The sequence below is a fragment of the Pimephales promelas genome, chromosome 23, assembly GCF_988280905.1.
Source record: "Pimephales promelas chromosome 23, fPimPro1.hap1.1, whole genome shotgun sequence".
NCBI lineage: Eukaryota > Metazoa > Chordata > Actinopteri > Cypriniformes > Leuciscidae > Pimephales > Pimephales promelas.
The window spans coordinates 28,123,910-28,150,000 of NC_142791.1; the positions used below are offsets into that span (position 1 = coordinate 28,123,910).

General features: G+C 35.9%; 1 protein-coding gene and 1 long non-coding RNA gene across 3 annotated transcripts in view; both read left to right on the forward strand.

Moving 5' to 3' along the window:
- The window catches only part of pdlim5b (PDZ and LIM domain 5b), a 135,812-nt gene that overhangs the window by 61,325 nt on the left and 48,396 nt on the right, over nucleotides 1-26,091 (forward strand). The window lies entirely within an intron of this gene.
- LOC148969480 (uncharacterized) lies at nucleotides 20,599-24,694 on the forward strand. Its single transcript, XR_016149427.1, has 3 exons — nucleotides 20,599-23,671; nucleotides 23,993-24,099; nucleotides 24,589-24,694. It is a non-coding gene; the product is annotated as an uncharacterized LOC148969480 (long non-coding RNA).

Consider the following 26,091-nt stretch of genomic DNA (forward strand, 5'->3'; position numbering starts at 1 on the left):
GTTTGAACCACACAGTGTGGCTGGCTGCGATTTTTCCTATAAGTCCTTGTCTCTAAGTCCTTGTCTTTTTGCATAACAATTTTGTATTTTTTTTAAATGACAAAATAGGCATATAACCCCCATCTTTTAAATGTATAGTTTGCTTTAAATAAAAGTACGATTGTATTTGTAATTGAAGCTGAATGAATTTAAAATTCTTGTGCTATATTTCAATATATTTGTTTTCCTTAAGATTTTAAAACACTAACTTCATTCTTTTCTGAATTACAAATATTTGTTTCTGTATAAAATAATACTCTGACTAAAAACACATTTGATGTTTCTTTTTGTATTTTTATTTACATGTATTTATGTATGTGTGTGTGTGTGTGTGTGTGTGTGTGTGTATAAAGTGCAGGTTTTTTTAGATAAAGTAGAATTTCTATAACTATGTGTTGAACTGATAAATCACTCTTTTTTTTTCTTTTTTTTAACCTTTATTTATCCAGGTAAAATGTTTGAGAACCACTTCTCATTTACAAACATGACCTGGCCAAGAGGCTACAGGAAAAAATAAGAACATAATGTACAGCTGTACATAGTCAAACACATAACACTTAGAACAAGCAGCTAAATAAAAATAAAAAAGACAACAAAGAGGAAAAAGAAAACGAATAGAGTGCTTAAATAAGTGTGTAAATATGGTTCATGATTGTCAGCAGGAACAAGAGTCAACTATGTAATTTTCGAGGTTTTGCTTAAAGGTGGAGATTGGGATCAGAGATGCAAGTTTCAGGGTATTTTGTAGTATGTTCCAGTCGTGTACTGATGCAAAGCGGAAGGCATTATGTCCAAAGGTAGTAGAAGTAGGGGGGATACTAAATTTAATCAAATTACTTGATCTTGTGTGATGGGTGTTATGAGCGGCATGAAATAGGGATGACAAATAGAGAGGTGCCTTGCCCAAAATTGTCTTATATATGAAGAGAAACCAATGATGGAGCCGCCGGGTATGAAGGGAGGGCCAACCCACCAGTTTATACAGGTCGCAGTGATGAGTGTGATAGGGTGCATTAGTGGCAAAACGGATGGCTGAATGATGGATTGTGTCAAGTTTTTTTAGAGCTGTGTTTGGTGCCACTCTTGTGTGTGTTAAACACAATCTACTTAATACAGACAACTTCATTATAAAGATAAATAACAAATCCAAAAAAATATATGATTATAATCTATGACAAAAAAAGCCATTACAAACTATATTAGTGGTAAATACACATTGCTCTTTGTATTGTTGTAAAATACATTCATGAAAAACAAGATAACAAAAATCAAAAAGATAAATTATTTTAGATAGAGCCATGGCTGCTATAAAATTGAGACAACATGTTTTAAATGTATAGCAGAGATGTTAAATGAGGCAGCAACATACAAACTTTCTAGAACAACATGGACCTGGATAGCTGGTTTTTATGGAGGACAGTGAAGAGGAAGAGGGTGCAAATCAAACAGCTCATTCTCAGACTACACAGCAAACAGCTTAAGTTTTTAGTGCTTTGTTTGAGGTTTTTAGTGCTCTGTCCTATCTTTTATCAACACATAATAGATAGAACAGAACAAGAAAGGCAATTAATAATCTGTCATTGCATTATGATATGAAAGGCTCAGTACAGTGTGGCACAAAACGCTTATGCGCATCCCGAGTGGAGAATGATGCGCTTAAAGCCACATGGAGTTACAGCGCACAGCGCATCGAGTCCGCATTGATGCAAGCTCTACAATACACTTCTTTTCGACAGTCAAAGTGGGGGTTACGTTTTTGCACGTCATACAGAATAACCCTAAAGGCACCAAGGTGGCAGTGCCACCGGCTTTATATTAAATATAAATATAGCTGTGAGCAGCGATAAAGGGCCAAAGCCGGCGGTACCACCATCCCGGTGCCTTTAGGTAACTAAAGGCATCAGGGTTGCGGTGCCACCGGCTTGGGCCCGCAATCGCTGCTCGCAGCTATATTAATTATTATTTTACTACCTTTTGGGCACTTTTGGGGCCCTTAACGTGCTCGAAAACTCTTGAAACTTTGCACACGGGTCAGAACCCGCGGCCATCAGAGCCGGGCTGAAGCTGGTACCCGGGCGTGGTAGGGCGGCTCGTCAGCGCCCCCTGGAACGGGGTCCGAACACTTGGTCCATAACTCAAACACGCTTGTATGTAATAATATGAAACTCGGTACACATGTTGATCTCATCGTTTCATCTATACCTCGCGCTCTTACTTTTTACCCCAGCTCAACAGGAAGTCGGCTATTGAGGTTTGTTTGTAAAACGCTCGCAATGGAATGTCAAATACTCCTCCTAGAGCTTTGATCCAAATTCGACTAAAACTCAGTCAGCGTGAAGTCAAGACATTGAGGATGAAAGTTTGCGAGGGGATTTTTGATATCTCGAACGGTTTGTCCGTGGCGAGGAAACGAAATCATGGCGAGAAACGTGTAACAGGAAGTGTGTTATAACTTCAGCATACATTAACTGATCTTGATGAAACTTCAGCAGTGTGTTCGCTGTAAGAGGACGATCACATGGATCTGACTATTGTGAGTCAAAGTTATAGCGCCACCAACTGGCAGCAGGAAGTGTGTCACTTTCAAAATGCTTTGATATCACCCTTTTATTTTTACCCGATTTGCTTCAAACTTCATATGTATAATGTAAACATACGGCAGATGTAGACCTGTGAATGGATTCTTGATATCTTTGAAACTGTTGCCGTGGCGACGCATCAAACTTTACCCTTCTTTTAGGATGCTTTTTGGATGCTTTTGAGACCCTTAGCATGCTTCAAATTGCATGAAACTCGACAGACACATCACATTTATTAGCCAGTAGACATGTGCAAAGTTTCAGAAACGGGCGTGGTGAGGGCTCAGTAGCGCCACCTTTTGACAAAAGTGGGGTTGTTAGTTTTAACTAGAGTTACAAAAATTGGTATGTATATTGTACTCCTCGAGCCGGACAACTTTCTAATTGACACTTATTAGCTAGGACCCACAGAAAGTCAGATATTTTTGTTTGAATATGGCCACTCTGAGCCTACATGTCTCTGTGTCTCTGTGTCTTTGGCTGGCTGGCTGACTGGCTGGCTGTCTGTGTGTGTGTGTGTGTGTGTGTGTGTGTGCAGGGGGAGGGGGCTTAACCATTTCACTGCTGTGTGTATGACCTGCATAAAGAAAATACATTTCTCAAGCCTGGTATTTTTTAAATAAGTTTTTATTTTTATTTTTTATAAGTAAAGGCATATAACTAGTTTAATTGTAGTGAATTGACAATAGTTTTATATAATTAGTTTATTAATCAGATTAACTTGGTCAATAAACTTGGTCTGAAAATTTGGTCCATAAATCAAACACACTTGCATGTAATAATATGAAACTTGGTACACATATAGATCTCATCGTTTCATATATACTTCACACTCTTACTTTTTACCCCAGCCCAACAGGAAGTCGGCTATTTAGGGTTGTGTTTAAAACACATGCAATGGAATTTAAATTATTGCTCCTAGAGCACTGAACCAAATTCGACGAAACTCAATCAGCGTGAAGTCAAGACATTAAGGATGAAAAAGTGCCACGGGATTTTTGATACCTCGAACGGTTTGGCCGTGGCGAGGAAACGAAATTATGGCGAGAAACATGAAACAGGATGTGTGTTATAACTTCAGCATACATTAACTGATCTTGATGAAACTTCAGCAGTGTTTTCGCTGTAAGAGACCGATCACATGGATGTGACTATTGTGAGTCAAAGTTATAGCGCCACCAACTGGCAGCAGGAAGTGTGTCACTTTCAAAATGCTTTGAAATCACTCTCTTATTTTTAACCGATTTGCTTCAAACTTCATCTGTATAATGTAAATACACGGCAGATGTAGACCTGTGAATGAATTTTTGATATCTTTGATACTGTTGCCGTGGCAACGAAACAAACTTTAACATTCTTTTTTGATGCTTTTGGGACTCTTAGCATGCTTGAAATTGCTTGAAACTCAACAGATACATCACATTTATTAGCCAGTAGGCATGTGCAACTATGGCAAAAGATTAAAGTAATGTGAAAAAAGTAAACACTAAAAGCCTCATATCTTCTAAAAATGCAATTATACATCATTTGTTTCTAAATTAAATTATACAAATATTATAACTTCCCCAATTTTTCCCTTTTTTCATTTAAGAATTATGTTTACGTTCAAAAACAGCCAGAATTGTTGTAAAATTCAGAAAAAAATAATAATCAGAGTCATACGTAGTGCTATACTGCCCTCTTGTGTTCAATATCAGGTAGGCCTATTGTGTATATTCCCACCGGTTAATCAACGTGTGACTCCGCTGGGACTTGGGAGCTTTTAAATCGCTTACTTAAAACCGAAAGTCAAAATACGGATGTCCGCACAAGACATTAATGGTGTGGAGTAGAGCGAGCATTTTAAATAAATTCCTATTAAGTAGGATTGAACTAAACAGAAAGAATGTTCACTCTGTTCTGCTGGTTCCTCGCTGGTGGATCATATGATTACTTTGTCATAATCTATGACAAAAATGCTATTATAAACTATATTAATAATAGATAATACACATTGCTCTTATTTTTAAAAAATACATTCATGAAAAACAAGATAACAAAAATCATAAAAAGATATAGCCATGGCTGCTATAAATGTTTGAAATGCATAGGACAGATGTTTAATGACGCAGCAACATATAATTGAAAGGCAATTAATAATCTGTCATTACGTCACTGCATTATGATATTACGGCTCTAATACGGTGCAGCACAAAGCACTTATGTGCATCCCGAGCGGAGAATGATGTGCTTGAAGCCACATGAAGTTACAGCGCATTGAGTCCGTATTGAAAAGTTCAAAGCACAAAGGAAATACATATTTATGAACAGTGTATTATACATTATATATCTATGCAATAGTTTATTGAGCCTTTTCTTTTAAAGGTTTTAAATTTCAGTTACTGTGTGCGTGAAGAACAATTATAGTGCTCTGACTCTAGTGTTGTGATCTAACCGACAGCGTCTGACACCCGGTAGAAAGTAACACGATTAAGTTACAGCAATAAAGTCCAGCAAGAAAAAGTTTCTTCATTCGAAAATATAGACCTTTAGACCTTTATCTTAAAGACCCAGTATAATAGGATTAACATTGAATCATCTTGAAGATCGTTTCATCATTGACTGTAACCCAATGCGACGTGCTGTTTGAATGCTGAATGGAGAATGACTGACAGGCGCAGAGAGGGAAAAGTTTACGTGTTCTTGAATTTAATGACTTAAATATTAATTTCTATATCACATAATAGCTTCAGAACACTTATAATACAGTACACAAAAACTTTATGGTACTTTAGAAAGTTTTTGTGCCTTTGTGCCTTACATAGAATAGTATATGCACAATATAGAATTTGAATCAGCCTCGTCAAAGATGGCAGTGTCAGAGCCGATACCGATCCTGAGTATCTAATCGGCGCACTTTTTTTCAACAGTCAAATTGAAATTGAAATTGCTTGAAACTCAACAGATACATCACATTTATTAGCCAGTAGACGTGCAAAGTTTCAGAAACGGGCATGGTGCAAGGACTAAATAGCGCCACCTTTTGACAAAAGTGGGGTTGTTAGTTTTATCTACAGTTACAAAAATCGGTATATACATTTTACTCCTCAAGCCGGACAACTTTCTATTACATAGTCATTAGCTCGGACCAAGAGGAAGTCCGATATTTTGGTTTGAATATGGTGAGCCTCTCTCTGAGCCTACGTCCCTGTATGGCAAGCCCTTTTAACATTTAAAAGCTAAGTTTGCCTATCCGGAATTAACATTGTAGATATCAACAACGTCTTTCTGTCTAGTCGTAATTACATTTTGGATAGTTTGTATTATCATTTAAGATATCTGTAACATAATTTTGACTAGTCGAAATGACAGAGTATGGCAAGCCGTTTTAACATTTAATCATGAAAGGGCCAAAGCCTTCGGCACCGCCACCCGGGTGCCTTTAGGTAACTAAAGGAACCGGGGTTGCGGTGCCACCAGCTTGGGCCCGCCATCGCTGCTCGTTTTTTTTTATTTTTTTTTTTTCTTTTATTTTTCTAACGACTATTCGGGCACTTTTGGGGCCCTTAACATGCTCGAAAACTCTTGAAACTTTGCACACGGGTCAGAACCCGCGGCCATCAGGGCCGGGCTGAAGCTGGTACCCGGGCGTGGCAGGGGGGCTCGACAGCGCCCCCTGGAACAGGGTCCGAACACTTGGTCCATAAATCAAACACGCTTGCATGTAATAATATGAAACTCGGTACACATGTTGATCTCATCGTTTCATCTATACCTCGCGCTTTTACTTTTTACCCCAGCCCAACAGGAAGTCGGCTATTTAGGGTTGTTCGTAAAACACTCGCAATGGAATTTTTAATACTCCTCCTAGAGCTTTGATCCAAATTCAACGAAACTCGGTCAGCGTGAAGTCAAGACATTGAGGATGAAAGTTTGCGAGGGGATTTTTGATATCTCGAACGGTTTGGCCGTGGCGAGGAAACAAAATTATGGCGAGAAACGTGAAACAGGAAGTGTATCATAACTTCAGCACACATCAACCGATCTTGATGAAACTTCAGCAGTGTGTTCGCTGTAAGAGGACGATCACATGGATGTGACTATTGTGAGTCAAAATTATAGCGCCACCAACTGGCAGCAGGAAGTGTGTCATTTTCAAAATGCTTTGAAATCACCCTCTAATTTTAACTCGATTTGCTTCAAACTTCATCTGTATAATGCAAATACATGGCAGATGAAGACCTGTAAATGGATTCTTGATATCTTTGAAACTGTTGCCGTGGCAACGCATCAAACTTTACCATTCTTTTAGGATGCTTTTGAGACTCTTAGCATGCTTCAAATTGCATGAAACTCGACAGACACATCACATTTATTAGCCAGTAGACATGTGCAACGTTTCAGAAACGGGTGTGGTGAGGGCTCAGTAGCGCCACCTTTTGACAAAAGTGGGGTTGTTAGTTTTATCTACAGTTACAAAAATCAGTATGTATATTGTACTCCTCGAGCCGGACAACTTTCTAATTGACACTCATTAGCTAGGACCCACAGAAAGTCAGATATGTTTGTTTGAATGTAGAGAAAATCTCAGAATTTTGCCAGTCTCTCAGTGTCTCTCTGTGTGAGTGAGAGGAGGGGCGCCTGTCAGGTTAATTTTAACCCTTTATTTGCTGTGTGCAACTTCTCTGGCATTTTCGGGGGCCTTAACATCCTCTAAAACTCTTGAAACTTTGCACACGGGTCAGAACCCATGGCCATCAGGGCCGGGCTGAAGCTGGTAACCGGGCGTGGCAGGGCGGCTCGACAGCGCCCCCTGGACTGGGATTCGAAAATTTGTCCATAAATCAAACACACTTGCATGAATTAATATGAAACTCGGTACAATTAAAGATCACATCAGGCCAAACAACTTTCGTGCTCTAAGTTTTAAGAAGGAAGTTGGGAATTATGGGTTGTTTGAATAATTCTCCTAGGAGAAATACATCAAATTACAACGCATGTGTTTACCAATCACAACCAAACTCGGTGTGCATGAAGTCAAGACATTGAGGATGCTCAATTCCGGACGGATTTTTGATATCTCGAACGGTCTGGCCGTGACGAGGAAATGAATTTTATGACTAAAAAAGGACACATAAAGTGTGTTATAACTTTGCTCATTTTACCTACAGTTACAAAACTTTCCACGTATATTGTTCTCGTCAAGCCGATCAACTTTCCAATTTAAAGTCATTCGCTCTGAGCAACAGAAAGTCAGATATTGTAGTTTGAATGGATTTATTTCCCCTGCGATTCACTCACTCTCTCTCTCTCTCTCTCTGTGTGTGTGGGTGTGTGTGTCTCTGTGGGGAGGGGAGGGCTGTTGTCTGTGTTTGTGTGTGTGTGGGTGTGTGTGTGCATGTGCGTGTGTGTGTGGGGGGAGGGGAGGGCTGTTGTCTGTGTTTATGTATGTTTGAACCACACAGTGTGGCTGGCTGCGATTTTTCCTATAAGTCCTTGTCTCTAAGTCCTTGTCTTTTTGCATAACAATTTTGTATTTTTTTTAAATGACAAAATAGGCATATAACCCCCATCTTTTAAATGTATAGTTTGCTTTAAATAAAAGTACGATTGTATTTGTAATTGAAGCTGAATGAATTTAAAATTCTTGTGCTATATTTCAATATATTTGTTTTCCTTAAGATTTTAAAACACTAACTTCATTCTTTTCTGAATTACAAATATTTGTTTCTGTATAAAATAATACTCTGACTAAAAACACATTTGATGTTTCTTTTTGTATTTTTATTTACATGTATTTATGTATGTGTGTGTGTGTGTGTGTGTGTGTGTGTGTATAAAGTGCAGGTTTTTTTAGATAAAGTAGAATTTCTATAACTATGTGTTGAACTGATAAATCACTCTTTTTTTTTCTTTTTTTTAACCTTTATTTATCCAGGTAAAATGTTTGAGAACCACTTCTCATTTACAAACATGACCTGGCCAAGAGGCTACAGGAAAAAATAAGAACATAATGTACAGCTGTACATAGTCAAACACATAACACTTAGAACAAGCAGCTAAATAAAAATAAAAAAGACAACAAAGAGGAAAAAGAAAACGAATAGAGTGCTTAAATAAGTGTGTAAATATGGTTCATGATTGTCAGCAGGAACAAGAGTCAACTATGTAATTTTCGAGGTTTTGCTTAAAGGTGGAGATTGGGATCAGAGATGCAAGTTTCAGGGTATTTTGTAGTATGTTCCAGTCGTGTACTGATGCAAAGCGGAAGGCATTATGTCCAAAGGTAGTAGAAGTAGGGGGGATACTAAATTTAATCAAATTACTTGATCTTGTGTGATGGGTGTTATGAGCGGCATGAAATAGGGATGACAAATAGAGAGGTGCCTTGCCCAAAATTGTCTTATATATGAAGAGAAACCAATGATGGAGCCGCCGGGTATGAAGGGAGGGCCAACCCACCAGTTTATACAGGTCGCAGTGATGAGTGTGATAGGGTGCATTAGTGGCAAAACGGATGGCTGAATGATGGATTGTGTCAAGTTTTTTTAGAGCTGTGTTTGGTGCCACTCTTGTGTGTGTTAAACACAATCTACTTAATACAGACAACTTCATTATAAAGATAAATAACAAATCCAAAAAAATATATGATTATAATCTATGACAAAAAAAGCCATTACAAACTATATTAGTGGTAAATACACATTGCTCTTTGTATTGTTGTAAAATACATTCATGAAAAACAAGATAACAAAAATCAAAAAGATAAATTATTTTAGATAGAGCCATGGCTGCTATAAAATTGAGACAACATGTTTTAAATGTATAGCAGAGATGTTAAATGAGGCAGCAACATACAAACTTTCTAGAACAACATGGACCTGGATAGCTGGTTTTTATGGAGGACAGTGAAGAGGAAGAGGGTGCAAATCAAACAGCTCATTCTCAGACTACACAGCAAACAGCTTAAGTTTTTAGTGCTTTGTTTGAGGTTTTTAGTGCTCTGTCCTATCTTTTATCAACACATAATAGATAGAACAGAACAAGAAAGGCAATTAATAATCTGTCATTGCATTATGATATGAAAGGCTCAGTACAGTGTGGCACAAAACGCTTATGCGCATCCCGAGTGGAGAATGATGCGCTTAAAGCCACATGGAGTTACAGCGCACAGCGCATCGAGTCCGCATTGATGCAAGCTCTACAATACACTTCTTTTCGACAGTCAAAGTGGGGGTTACGTTTTTGCACGTCATACAGAATAACCCTAAAGGCACCAAGGTGGCAGTGCCACCGGCTTTATATTAAATATAAATATAGCTGTGAGCAGCGATAAAGGGCCAAAGCCGGCGGTACCACCATCCCGGTGCCTTTAGGTAACTAAAGGCATCAGGGTTGCGGTGCCACCGGCTTGGGCCCGCAATCGCTGCTCGCAGCTATATTTTTTTTTTTTTTTCTTTTATTTTTCTAACGACTATTCGGGCACTTTTGGGGCCCTTAACATGCTCGAAAACTCTTGAAACTTTGCACACGGGTCAGAACCCGCGGCCATCAGGGCCGGGCTGAAGCTGGTACCCGGGCGTGGCAGGGGGGCTCGACAGCGCCCCCTGGAACGGGGTCCGAACACTTGGTCCATAAATCAAACACGCTTGCATGTAATAATATGAAACTCGGTACACATGTTGATCTCATCGTTTCATCTATACCTCGCGCTTTTACTTTTTACCCCAGCCCAACAGGAAGTCGGCTATTTAGGGTTGTTCGTAAAACACTCGCAATGGAATTTTTAATACTCCTCCTAGAGCTTTGATCCAAATTCGACGAAACTCGGTCAGCGTGAAGTCAAGACATTGAGGATGAAAGTTTGCGAGGGGATTTTTGATATCTCGAACGGTTTGGCCGTGGCGAGGAAACAAAATTATGGCGAGAAACGTGAAACAGGAAGTGTATCATAACTTCAGCACACATCAACCGATCTTGATGAAACTTCAGCAGTGTGTTCGCTGTAAGAGGACGATCACATGGATGTGACTATTGTGAGTCAAAGTTATAGCGCCACCAACTGGCAGCAGGAAGTGTGTCATTTTCAAAATGCTTTGAAATCACCCTCTAATTTTAACTCGATTTGCTTCAAACTTCATCTGTATAATGCAAATACATGGCAGATGAAGACCTGTAAATGGATTCTTGAAATCTTTGAAACTGTTGCCGTGGCAACGCATCAAACTTTACCATTCTTTTAGGATGCTTTTGAGACTCTTAGCATGCTTCAAATTGCATGAAACTCGACAGACACATCACATTTATTAGCCAGTAGACATGTGCAACGTTTCAGAAACGGGTGTGGTGAGGGCTCAGTAGCGCCACCTTTTGACAAAAGTGGGGTTGTTAGTTTTATCTACAGTTACAAAAATCAGTATGTATATTGTACTCCTCGAGCCGGACAACTTTCTAATTGACACTCATTAGCTAGGACCCACAGAAAGTCAGATATGTTTGTTTGAATGTAGAGAAAATCTCAGAATTTTGCCAGTGTCTCAGTGTCCCTCTGTGTGAGTGAGAGGAGGGGCGCCTGTCAGGTTAATTTTAACCCTTTATTTGCTGTGTGCGACTTCTCTTGCATTTTCGGGGGCCTTAACATCCTCTAAAACTCTTGAAACTTTGCACACGGGTCAGAACCCATGGCCATCAGGGCCGGGCTGAAGCTGGTAACCGGGCGTGGCAGGGCGGCTCGACAGCGCCCCCTGGACTGGGATTCGAACATTTGTCCATAAATCAAACACACTTGCATGAATTAATATGAAACTCGGTACAATTATAGATCACATCAGGCCAAACAACTTTCGTGCTCTAAGTTTTATGACAGTTCAAATGGAAGTTATTTATGAATTATGAATTATGGGTTGTTTGAATAATTGTCCTAGGAGAAATACATCAAATCACAATGCATGTGTTTACCAATCACAACCAAACTCGGTGTGCATGAAGTCAAGACATTGAGGATGCTCAATTCCGGACGGATTTTTGATATCTCGAACGGTCTGGCCGTGGCGAGGAAATGAATTTTATGACTAAAAAAGGACACATAAAGTGTGTTATAACTTTGCTCAATTTACCTACAGTTACAAAACTTACCACGTATATTGTTCTCGTCAAGCCGATCAACTTTCCAATTTAAAGTCATTCGCTCTGAGCAACAGAAAGTCAGATATTGTAGTTTGAATGGATTTATTTCCCCTGCGATTCACTCTCTCTCTCTCTCTCTCTCTCTCTCTCTCTCTCTCTCTCTCTCTGTGTGTGTGTGTGTGTGTGGGTGTGTATGTCTGTGTGGGGAGGGGAGGGCTGTTGTCTGTGTTTATGTGTGTGTGTGTGTGGCTGGCTGCGATTTTTCCTACAAGTCCTTGTCTCTAAGTCCTTGTCTTTTTGCATAACAATTTTGCATAACAATATTTTTAAATGACAAAATAGGCATATAACCCCCATCTTTTAAATGTATAGTTTACTTTAAATAAAAGTAAGATTGTATTTGTAATTGAAGTTGAATGAATTAAAAATTCATGTGCTATATTTCAATATATTTGTTTTCCTTAAGATTTTAAAACACTAACTTCATTCTTATCTGAATTACAAATATTTGTTTCTGTATAAAATAATACTCTGACTAAAAACACATTTGATGTTTTTTTTTGTATTTTTATTTACATGTATTTGTGTGTGTGTGTGTGTGTGTGTGTGTGTGTGTGTGTGTGTGTGTGTGTGTGTGTGTGTGTGTGTGTGTGTACTTGTCTACCTATCTAAGAGGGGACTTTGGTGTCGTTACACACTCACCAACAGGGGACCGCCGAGGGAAGTGGGGACATTTTTCAAGTCCCCTGTTAGTTATGCCTTAAAACATGTTAAAATCAACTAAAAAACGCTCTGGTGAATTTTTTACATTTTTGACCAAGTGGGGACTTGCGAGTGTGTGTGTGTTTAAGCCCATACTCAGCAGCGCTCCTGTAGGCTGGAGCAAGAACTGCAATGGCCCATTAACACACGTCGTTCACACTTCTCTATTGTCTGAATGCCTTGCTGTCCCAGAGGCTCTGAGACTGTAGAGCTGCTGGTGAACTGGCTGCTTATAGGAACTTTCAGTAACTTTATAATAACTGCATGGTATTAATCATTAGTTAAGCATTAGTGAACTGATAATTCACCATTTATTAAGCATTAAAATACATTAATAAGCAGTATATATGTAAATACAGCTATAAATGTTTTTTTTCTTGTTTTAATAGCATATCTATAATGTGTTTAATAATTGTATTTTCATACTTTATTAATGATCAATTTACATCTAAATGAAGTATAGCATTATTTACAAACCAGTTATTTAGGAGTTGTCAGTGGTTCATAAGATCACTTAGAATGTGTGAGTAAATTATATATATTATTTTTAGGGCCGGGACTCGATTAAAAAAAAATCTAATTAATTAGAGGCTTTGTATTTAATAAATCGAAATTAAGCGCATTTTAATTGCATAAATATTTGAACTGAGAACAGTGAGAAGATTTTTTCTCACATGGATTTTTAGTATATCATTTAATAATGACTGAATACATAAGCTTAAGCAACAAAATATTGTTTATTTTTGTTCAACCAAATCCAACAGACCAGTGCAATTGTATATGTTTTGCGTTGAGGTGAAACTTGAGGGTCGATGTGATATGCGAATTCCTTGTTGCATAGCTTGCACACAACAACCATGCTCTTAATGACGCTTCCATCGGTTCGTTCTTATAACTAAATTTCCCATCCACAGGACCAACCGAAGGGGTCTCGTCAGCGTCTTCGTTCATGTTCACTGCTTTTTTTTTTTATTAGCTGAGGCATAGACTGTAAAAAAAAGTCATGAACGCTAGTTGGTGCTCCAGTATTATCAGTCCGCCCAGGGCTGGACTGGGACAAAAAAAATCGGCCTGGGCATTTTGGCCCAGACTGGCCCACTACATATGAACATACACACAACTGAACTGTGTACGCCCTTGAATATGTATACCAACAACTCCTATTAAAACCACCAACCCCATCTAATAAGTGAGATGAAATAACTACTAAGTTTAAAATACAATTCTCCAATTGCATTGGCAATACCAGTCTTTCTCACAAGATGTTTATATATTAACTGTATATTAACGCCACATTAATTGTGGCGTTCCGCAAGGCTCTGTTTTGGGCCCTAAGTTATTTTTGTTATATATAAACGATATATGCAAAGTGTCGGATGTTTTAAATTTTATTCTTTTCGCGGATGATACAACAATTTATTGTTCTGACCCAAATCTTACAGAGCTTGTGTTGGTGGTAGAGAAAAATTGTATAAACTAAAGAATTTGTTTGATTTAAATAAATTGTCACTAAATTTAAATAAAACGAAATTCATGGTATTTAGTAATAAAGAGTTAAATAATGAGATCAGGATTACTATTAATAAAAATATTTTAGAAAGAGTAAATCATATAAAATTTCTTGGAGTAATTATTGATTGTAAAATGACATGGAAACCGCATATTTTTAATGTTCAGAAGAAAGTATCTAAAATGATTGCAATTTTGTACAAGTTGCAGTATATCTTGAGTAAAAATGCATTACATTTACTTTATACTTCACTTGTTACACCATACTTAATGTATGGTATTGAAATTTGGGGAAATACATACAAAACTAGAACTAATCCAATCTTTTTATTACAAAAGAAGGTTATTAGATAAATTAATTATGCCCCATACAATGCACCAAGTAATTTACTGTTTCATCAATCAAAAATTTTGAAGTTTTATGATTTTGTCGATTTGTACACGTTAAAATTTATTTATCAAGTCAAATATAATAAAACTCCTAAATGTTTGCAATTATTATTTTCCCAACGAGAAAGTAAATATGATCTTAGAGGATTATGTATATTTAACCAACCACAAGTACATTCTACATTAAGAGAACACTGTTTATCAAATAAAGGAGTTAAATTGTGGAATAGCTGTTGTAATGAGTTAAAACAAGCCACATCTATTTTTCAGTTTAAAAAATATTACAAGAGAATAACATTGGAAAACTATAAAAGAATAAAAATGAATTAGACAGGCTTGCTTCTGGTGTGGACAATGGTTCACGAAAGTGTTAATGTTATTTTTATGAACAGATGTTGTCATTAATAAGTTACATTTCATTCTAAAGTTAAGGGCAGGCATAATAAGCTTTAGCTTCTGCCTGCACCTGGTCATCTATAGTATTTATGCAGGGATTAAAGTGAAAAAAATTCTTCTGACTGAAATTTTTTTCAGGCCAAGTCAAATTCCTGTAACTTTATTTAAATAGTCGAGACCGATAGCGTTTTAAGGGGAGATGTTTAAAACCAATATAATATTGCCAGTTTGCGTAATTTAAAAGCTATTTTAATCTATGAAAAACAATTACTTATCTTGACAAATAATCAACCATATACATAAGTTTTCAGTGCATGTTTTTATTTTATCTTATGAGACCAAACAATGCTAAACTATATTAATATATAGTTTGTGCCATGGCAAATTGTTTTGGCTGAGGGCAAAGTGAAGTTTTATAACTTTATTATGTAGGCTATTTAACTTTAACTTTGTAGCCTATTAGAGAGCCTACTTATGTTTAACTGAATTGTTTGCTTTATTTCTCATTGTATAGCTTATTATAGCCTACCTATTAGGGTACTTATACTTTTGAACGTGATATTAGCATTAAAACTGACATTTAACAAAAAAAGAGACATGGTTGTGTAATTTTATATATTCTAAAATATATAAAATATTATATTACTATTCATTCTCTTCACTGTATGTGTACGCATAATACAATAAAACGACACAACCCTGTCTGTTTGTTAAATGTCAGTTTTAATGATAAATAATGTTATATATTTTTAAAATGAAAACAAAAAGAAGCAGGTTTGTGTTTTAGCTATATTTCGTGTTGTTATAAATATATTATAATCAATGTGCGTTGCCTGAACCACATTTGTGTGGCCATTTATATGTTTTTGATAATAATTATGTTCATTTATAAATGAAAAGAGGCACAGTGGTGTTGATGAAAAAAGGCCGAGTTGATAACCGGAGTAGCCGCGTGCTGAGTGACGCGATCAAGAACGCGCTGTTAGCAGCGTCCTCTCGTCCTCGGGAGTTTGTTCTCCCGAGTCGAACTTGGCAAGTCCGAACTACCAAGGACGCAAGTCCGAAGTTTGTGTACTTGGTATTGAGAAACGACCAATATTGACCCACGTTCTGTTTTCTATCATGGGACCGCAGCAAACGAGCTGTGGCCTCGCCTGACAAGATTGAGTGAACAGGGTCCAGGGAGCAGTTTTTCCGTGAGCGGGAATTGAAAAACCGGAGTGGACCATGAGCAAAGTGATTACAGAATGCTTAGAGTGGAGAGAGTAACGTGCTTTCGCTCCACTCCAGGCTTTATCACATCCCCCCTCAGCAGGGTGAATACGCATCATCTTTCCTTAATTTAAGACCTATTCAAACTAAAATTAAGACATTTATCACACTGTTTGCGAAATGAAAGCCTATTTACGGCCTTAAACTTATGAAAAGTTAATTTAAGACATAAGGACAGACGGGAACCCTGCAATTGACGGATATCCGTCATAGACCCGCTGCAATTAAAGGAAATCCGTCGAAGCGACGGAGAACTTTAATCCCTGTTTATGTTTCGAATGTTTTGATTGATTGATTGAATGATCTGTAAATGACCAAACCGAATAAATGAAATATAGTATTGGTCAGCGCACCTCTGTCCCTCTAGGGGGGTTCGGGGGCATGCTTTAAAAAGGGTTAGCTCACCCAAAAATGAAAATTCTGTCAGTATTTACTCACCCTCATGTTGTTCCAACCCCGTAAGACCTTCGTTCATCTTCGGAACACAAATTAAGATATTTAAGATATTAAGATCGCTCCTGCATACAGTCCGTAGGCTTCTTGAGGGAATGACACTTGCTGTCCCCGAAAAGTCATTAAAGACATCGTTAAAATAGTCCAAGTGACTACAGGGGCTCAATCTTAACTTTATCAAACGACGAGAATATTTTTGTGCACAAAAACAAACAAAAATAACGACTTTATTTCAATTATTCACTTCCTTCTCCATGGGCCTGTAGTCAGTTAACGTAGTGTGATTGCGTAGAGCTACGTCACACGAAGGCTCACTATTGGCCGACGCTGGTCATGTGTGTGATGCGTGTGACGTATAATAACAGAAGCTTACGCTATTAAACTAGTAACCTGACTCGCGCAGAGGGAGAAATAAACGAATAGTTGAAATAAAGTTGTTATTTTTGTTGTTTTTTTGCACACAAAAGTGTTCTCGTCGTTTGATAAACTTAAGATTGAGCCCCTGTAGTCACTTGGACTATTTTAACGATGTCTTTAATGACTTTTCTATGCCATCAAGAGTCATTCCCTCAAGAAGCCTATGGACTGTATGCAGGAGCGATCTTAATATCTTAAATATCTTAATTTGTGTTCCGAAGATGAACGAAGGTCTCACGGGGTTTGGAACAACATGAGGGCGAGTAAATACTGACAGAATTTTCATTTTTGGGTGAACTAACCCTTTAATGTTAAATTCATCAATCTGGTGCACTTTGAGAGTTCAAATTTAAGAGCTCCAACCCATATTCAGTGTGCAAATTGAACAAAGAAAAACTCAAAACTCTTTTAGTTGGGATATAGTGTCTGTCTACATTACATAATACATAATTAATCATAGTTATAATATTAATCACAAGACAGTTATAGCCATATATTGTAAAACACATGCACTGAAAAATAAAAGCAACTTTCATTATTAGCTTAGAACTAATTTCTGTAACTTGAAAGAGATATAAAAACATTATCTTTTATTTTGATGGAAACGGCATTCAGCTTTTATTTTGACAAAAAACATGGTTTACAAACGGGTCTTATACTCTCATTATAATTCTAATAAAATGCGTAATTGTCAAATATCTCTAACAAACAGTTCTCTACACTCAATGTCTCTCATGATCCCCCTCACTCCTAATCAGACACTGAAGGCGGTTTCTTTTTTTTTTTTTCACGCCATTTCTCTGCACATTCCTTGTGTTTCTTCTCCATCGCTCTGACTATTTTGACAGATACTCACTGACACTGCACGCTCTCTTAGCCCAGAGGGGGAGGTGATTAAAGATGTGATTGGACTAGCCCAGTGTCAATCAAGAAAATTTTGACCTTATACACTGCAAAAAACAAAAGAAACAAAAAAACAAACAAATATAAAAGTAAATTTAAGACTTAGTTATAACATAGATTTTGTGATAGATCTTATTATTTACTTCAGATTAGTTTTAATAAAATATATTTATTTTAAATGTCCCAAAGAAATAAACACCATATAACTTTCAGATTATTTTGTCTGCAACATTTTATGTAAGTCATTAAAAGTCCTGTTACAATTACCGTTTAACAATTAACAATACATTTTTACTCCTGTTAATTTCATATTGGTGTATTTCACCTGGGGTAGTCTTACACCAAAACAAAACAACAGCAATAATGAATTTAATTAAAAATCTAAGAAAATTATGTACATCGAGCCACATTTACACCTGTTATTAACATGAATTTTCATCAATCTGATCACAAGAAATTAAAAAGACAAATGGCTGTTTACACATAGTCACTTTAAACGTGTATGTCACCATGTGTGATTGGATTTCAACCTACTTGAAAGTGTTAGGTTTCTGTCTGTGTTTTGTTCCTTTTTTGTCGGTTCTTATCAGTGTATGGTTTTTCAGCTCATTGTGGTTTTACCAATGTACTTTAAATAAACTGGACTGCTCCATTTAAATACAGCTTTTATTTCATCCTCGTTTGCAATCATCATGGCCGAAAGTAGACAAGATCAAACTCATTCAGATCCTGATTACATCTGTATATCATTGTCCCAATATGATTGTATCTAAAAAAATATATAAGTTAATGCCAAGTGTATAGGACCTTGTTTATTTTTTTGAATCAGTGAATATTTACATACATACACATTCAATCACTAGTTTTTGTTGCTGAGAGGTAGACAGTAAAACAACAATATGGTAATCTCTACAATATCCTCGTTTATGTTTAAAAATATAAATAAGTTAAAAGATAGAAAATCATATCATGGTTTTAGCTTTGTTGTGTTCCTAGATCCATTTACCACATCCATGTTTTAGACATTCCAAATATGTATTATCAAGTATTATCAATTGTATAAGTTTTTGTATTTGAGCTAACATATCTGTTAAATACTAACAGTCTGAGTAAGTAACATTAAGCTCTCAAGTGTCTGCTTACTAAAGCAAGATTTATGACATACTCATCATATTTCATTTATTCCCCACCTGCTAAAACAAGGGCTGTCTTAGAAAATGTTAATGTGTTTAAGTATAAACATTGATATATAAACGTGTAAAAATACATGTGGTGTGATTTGACTGTATTGTAAACAGCTCTGCTAAATTACAGAGCTGATTGAAACATATCCCAATGGATGTGATCGGACGCTTTCTCACTGTGTTTTCAGTCCCTGAGTGGACTGAGCTGCAACCCCCACTACCTGCAGGACATTAGCATCTCTATGGAGAACGGCTTCAAAGGCCAGGCTGTGAAAGTTTACCTTAGACCTAAAAATACATATGCTTAAACAAGTCATCCTATACTTAAAACACTCTGAGGACTCTGCATGTATTTTTTGAGAGATTCAACAAGAGGAACTATTAATATGAGCTTTCGTTTCAGATGTGGTATAAAGGTTTAGTTAAACCAACAAAAATATGAATGCCCATGGTAATCTGCTACATCCCTATAACATCATTTGATTTATAAATGAGCAGATTTTTTATTTATTTATTTTTTTACATTGTGGTAAATTACTTTTTTCTGTCTTTTAAAATCTTTTAAATAGTAAATTAATTGGGGTTATACCAATGTATTGGTGAGTAAACAGTGAACTAGATTAAATATGCATGGAACTCCAAATAAACAACACATGGTCCAGTACTTTCTTAAAGGGATAGTTCACTTTGAAATTAATTTTTGATGTGTTTTAGCTTACCTCAAGGGCATTCAAGATGTAGGTGTCTTTGTTTCCACAGTATTTTCAATTTTGACATTTTTCAACAAACCGTTGTTGTCTATCAGTCATACACTGGAGGCTAAGGGGGTCCACCAAAAAGCATGCACAGAGAAGTCCAAATTAAACATGATTTAATGACTCGTAAATGTAAGTACACATTGATGGCCTAAGACACGAAATGAGCGGTTTGTGTGAGAAAACCAACAGTATTTATATCGTTTTACCTCTTGTAATCACAGTGATCTGAATCTGTTGTTCAATGTCCAACTGAACCGAACTGAATCAGTTCAATGTTACGCCGGAAGTGATCGCTTGCGTGTGACGTCACTCAATATTTACACAGAGATTTCGGAAGTTTTACCTTTTACTAAACATATTTAGATATCCCGAAATCGTCTTCCATTGCGGTTTGGACTTCTCTGTGCTGCTCTTTGGTGGACCCCCTTCACCTCCAGTGTATGACTGATCAACCCGATCTCACGACCAAGTCGTACGAATTCGACGAATGATTAAAAAGTGGCTAATTCGTAACAATTCATACGACCTCACACGTACGAATTAATACGATTTTGCTAAATCGTACATATTTTACGAATTGGCCAATTCGTATGAATTCGTACGAATGACCTACCCCTGACCCCGCCCCTAAACCTAACCATCACGTGGGTTTAGACAAATCGTAGGAATTAGTACGAGTGAGGTCGTACGAATTAGTACGAATTAGACACTTTTTAATCATGCGTCAAATTCGTACGAATTGGTCGTGAGATAGTGTTGGACTGATAGACAAGAACGGTTTGACCAAAAAATGTCAAAATTGAAAATACTGTGGAAACAAAGACACCTACATCTCGGATGCCCTTGAGGTAAGATAAAACATATCAAAAATTAATTTCAAAGTGAACTATTCCTTTAATGTCGGTAATTTAATGCATTCAGTAATCTGAAGTAACCAATGCTATTATAATACATTAATTAAGTGTATTTATCTTATTCATATGAGCTCATAAAAACACAACCGTTTATAAGTTTATAGTAACTCTTAAAAAACACAACCTCATTGAAAATGGGTAGCACTTTATAAGTTTCCATTTATTAATATTGTTTTTTAACCAAATTAATGAAAATGAACCAACCACTTATTTTTTTACTAACATTAAGTTTTACTAACTTTTTTTTGTTATTTAAAAAATTTGTTGGTTAGTTAGTAAAGTGAGTAAGGGATGTAGGCTACATCCAGCCGTCTATTATCGCAAAATAAACACTGAGAAGGGTGAATGACCCAGATGTGAAGTAGCCATATAGTAGCAGCTATTCACTAGTGTGAATTGAGTTGTTTTAGTTACAAAAAACAGCAATATCCTTTCATTGACATAGTGCTTAAAACTATTCTTTTGGAATGTGTGGTTAACGATTTACATTCAAGCTAGGTAAATTTGCCTTTACATATGATAATCACAGATGATTGCAGTTTAGTAACTTCCTGCATGTTTTTATCTCGCTAGACCAGGTGTTAATAGACTACATTAAATGCTTCAATTCACTAGCAGATATACTAGCAGTGAAACAATCAGAGGCAGAATTAAGACAGAAAATCATATTGTTGTTGTAAATAAGCTATTCATCTAAGCTGATTCATTCATCAACTATTTGTAAATAACCTGTTCAGTTGTAACAAGTGTATCGACTGTTTTTGCTTCGGCACTTATTATATTGTCTGCTCTACTCTTCGCAAAAGCTGGAAAAACATTTTGGCCACAACTTAGGGACGTGAAAAGGGCTGTCACTCATTTACTTCACCTTACTTTATAGTTAATTCAACGTTTACATACTGGTGGTTGATGTAAAACGTTAAAAAAGTTAAAGTAAATAGGATTTTTAAAAGTAAAATACTTGTGTTTAGGTTCATTATGTAAAAAACAGGAATTTTACTTTTTAAATGGTTAGTTCTGTGGATATCTTAATAATATGGTATCTGTTTCTCTATGGCATTTTATTTAAAAATCTTTAATCCCAATCAGAGCATTTGAGCAAAGATTGCATTGCGCTCGACCCAATCCAAGCAAACGTTCCACTTGTGTGCCGCTCACACTCACATTGATCAAATCCCGCTCCTACAGGTTGTTTCTCTGTGCTAGATATCGTTCTCTTTGTCATAAACTTCTTGATCAAATGTCTTAATTGCAGTTGGCTTATGGATAACAGTTAAGATATTTGTGGATTTAACCTCCTTAGCTCTTTAACCTAAAAAATGTATTAATCTTTGTGAGGAGCGCAATGTAAGCAACCGGTAATTATGAATATTTTTTAACTGGAAGTTATTACAAGCACTCACTTACGGTTTCTTATTTTGGGACAAAAAAACAACAACACAAAAATAACATAAACATGCACTTCCATTCATAATTTATTTTATGACTCATCATCTGAGCCACACCAAATAAAAACAAACATACATTAAAAAATACACTGTGGATATTTTGAAAACATCTTAAAAAATTGAATTAGGGACTGACTGGACATGTAAGGGGTGCAATTGTTAGAAATTATTTTTGACAGAATCAAAATGGTTTCAGTAATGGTTTTAGCTTTGTTGTGTTCCTAGATCCATTTACCACATCCATGTTTTAGACATTCCAAATATGTATTATCAAGTATTATCAATTGTATAAGTTTTTGTATTTGAGCTAACATATCTGTTAAATACTAACAGTCTGAGTAAGTAACATTAAGCTCTCAAGTGTCTGCTTACTAAAGCAAGATTTATGACATACTCATCATATTTCATTTATTCCCCACCTGCTAAAACAAGGGCTGTCTTAGAAAATGTTAATGTGTTTAAGTATAAACATTGATATATAAACGTGTAAAAATACATGTGGTGTGATTTGACTGTATTGTAAACAGCTCTGCTAAATTACAGAGCTGATTGAAACATATCCCAATGGATGTGATCGGACGCTTTCTCACTGTGTTTTCAGTCCCTGAGTGGACTGAGCTGCAACCCCCACTACCTGCAGGACATTAGCATCTCTATGGAGAACGGCTTCAAAGGCCAGGCTGTGAAAGTTTACCTTAGACCTAAAAATACATATGCTTAAACAAGTCATCCTATACTTAAAACACTCTGAGGACTCTGCATGTATTTTTTGAGAGATTCAACAAGAGGTACTATTAATATGAGCTTTCGTTTCAGATGTGGTATAAAGGTTTAGTTAAACCAACAAAAATATGAATGCCCATGGTAATCTGCTACATCCCTATAACATCATTTGATTTATAAATGAGCAGATTTTTTATTTATTTATTTTTTTACATTGTGGTAAATTACTTTTTTCTGTCTTTTAAAATCTTTTAAATAGTAAATTAATTGTATATCGCCTACTTTCTTTAAATGCTGCACCATCCCATAGTTTGATATTATTTTTGAACTTTTCCTTTATTAACTTTATCATGTTTTATCTGCCATTGATATAGGTTTGTGTTCTGTGCTCTATTTAAAATGCATGCAAAATAATACTAATAATGAAAAGTACTTTTTCCTGATCCAGTTGATGTTTACAACTGGATTTAAAACTAATTTACCAACAGATTCTACCCTTATGTTAATCTAGCTATTTGATTTCAATCACAAAACATTTGCATAACAGAACCAATAGTAATGTTGGCTAACTGTGGTTTATCCGATGGCCCAATCACTCCTCAGATAGCAGAACGTATATCTATATTCCAGGTTCCTAATTCACACTTCATGTTTGGCATTTGGAAGAGCACAACTTTAGAAGACTTCAACGAGATTGTTTCCTACATTGGAGAGTTATCTTTCTATTATAGTTTAAAGATTTATCTACCTACAAGATCCCAAGATCCTAAGCGCACTGAGCCATTTCTCATCTCACTTTTTTTCTTTCCGAAGTAAAAGGTAAGTTGTACATTCTAACTTCATTTTATGATGATTTGTAAATGCTAACATTATGCAATGTTTTTGCATCCTCTTACAATGTAAATGTGCATGCAGATTGGTATTATTGATATTCAGTTTCTTTTTAAAATGATTTTATAAAAATACTTGATATAAAAAGTATAGTAAAAATGTAGTAAATTATCAGCCACATTGTCATCTTTTCAATAAGTTATTGTCTACACAATTCTAAGGAGTTTTTTTTTAGAGTATTTTTTTTTTTTTTTTTTTTTACTTAGCATATGCACTATATCCTGCATAAAATGTTCTTATATTTCACAGGAAAATGAGACCCAAAAGAGTTTCTCCTGAAAAGGAAGCCTTGTACTTCATTGCTTCGGGGAAAGATAAAGACACATTCGAGAAAAAATTAATGTGTGAAGAGAAAGGTAAGTTACGGCATTCAATTCTGCCATCAGTATGACTTTGCAAAACTTAATTAAAAGCTACGTTTGGTCTCTAAATAATGTCGAATGGTTGGGTTTAAAATGTGTAGCTAAAAACAACAGGCTGTTAAAAAAAACACAAGAGAAACAAAAAAACATGATTGAATCAGTTAAAGGTGGATTTATATCTGTTTTCCTGCCTGTATTTATGCTAGCTGTCTCTAAATTAAACTCCATTGTGTAGATGTGCGAGTGATCTTGATATTATTTGTATGTAACTGCCAGTTAGACTCCGGGGGCCTGTTTAACAATGGAAATTATCAATATTCAGTGTCATGATACATATGAGTTTTGTAGTTTTGCACTTTTAGATGTAGATATCGTATTTGTTTTCCAAGCAGGGCTACCATTTAAAACAGTTTAGACAACCTCAACAACTTTATGAATCTTTTCTCATACTTAATTTACACTTATTTATACCCAATTTATTAGGTTTTGGAGTAATCGCCACAAAACATATTGAGCCAGGTGAATTCCTACTGGAGTATGTTGGAAGACACATGGCTGGATCTGAAGGAGAGACCCTGCTCAAAGACTACTCAGCTAAAGATGCAGTTTTTTTATATTTCTACTCCTTTCAGGGACAATCTTACTGGTAAGATTAAATTAATGAATGTTCTAATGTGGACTTTGAATAAACATTTACTTGATTTCATTCAACATGGTTTGGTTTGCATTTTGTTGAATTTTTTTATTTATTTTATTTATTTATTTTGCAATAGATGGTAAGGAGTGACATATGTTTGGTTGTATTTAAATTTAGCAATATTTCAAACACTGACTATCTCTGTAGTAACAAAGGAATCAAAAAAGGATATGAGTATAAATTATGTTTCAATTATAAGGCAGCCACATTTTCGATATCTTGTTTTTTTTGACAATAAACTTAAATGGGAAGTGTGGACCGATCATATACCGTAAGTATAAGCCACAACAGAGAATGAATTTCATTGAAATCGAAAGTTATGATATTCTGAATTATTTGTTGACATCGAAATGCTACTGAGTAAATAAGGCAAAAATTGTTATGAATGATTAGAGGCGTCTTCTCGTGCTTTTGAACTGTTACCGTCTGATCGTACGGTATTTTTTTACCCCGTTTTGATGAAAAACAGATGCAAATGCTCTTTCCTCAAGCAAATCAAATATTGTAATTTTTTTAAACTGATGGTTTGGTAATAATTAAATTCAAAGCATCCACAAATTATATATAAATAATAAACATACAGTTATAAATCATGTCATATGTAGCATTGTAAATACATTTTAATAAATAAATAAATACATTGGGTCACTCGAGAGATTAGCTTTCTCTAGCGTTGTCAATAGCTAACACATATTTAGCCGCTAGTGCAGCTGTACTATCATTTTGTAAGAGCAAAAAGAAAAATGTTTTCGGTGTCAGTTAGTTAAAAGAATGATGGGATCAAGGTTTCAAATCTGGGCAGAAAAGGTTTTCTTATATTAGTATATTTGGGATAGAAGAGCAGAAAGTGTTGCTCATCCTCTGTGCTGTGGATCACAGTGTCTACAGGTCCTCTGCTCTCTCTCTCTGTCCATGTGTGTCTGTCTTCATTTCTCTATCTAGTATTACAACAACACTGTACAAAATTATTCCTAATTAACTAAACACAAGTGTTCGTGTTAGTCTCAGTTTAATCACCATCTATACCAAAGTGGAAAATTAGGATTACAGTAATTTTGTACAGTATTGTAAACATGGATAATGTAACAAACTGGAGTTAACAGTAGATAGTGTAATTCTTGTTTTTATTTATTTTTAATTAAAAAACTTTTTTTTTTAAAAACCTAAAAAAAGGTTTAAATGGTCTTTAAAATTTTAATTTCTTAATTTTTGATAACTAATGGTTTGGTCATTCTCTTTCTCTTTTTAATATTATGTTGTATTTGTTTATCCACACAAAACAGTGTGGT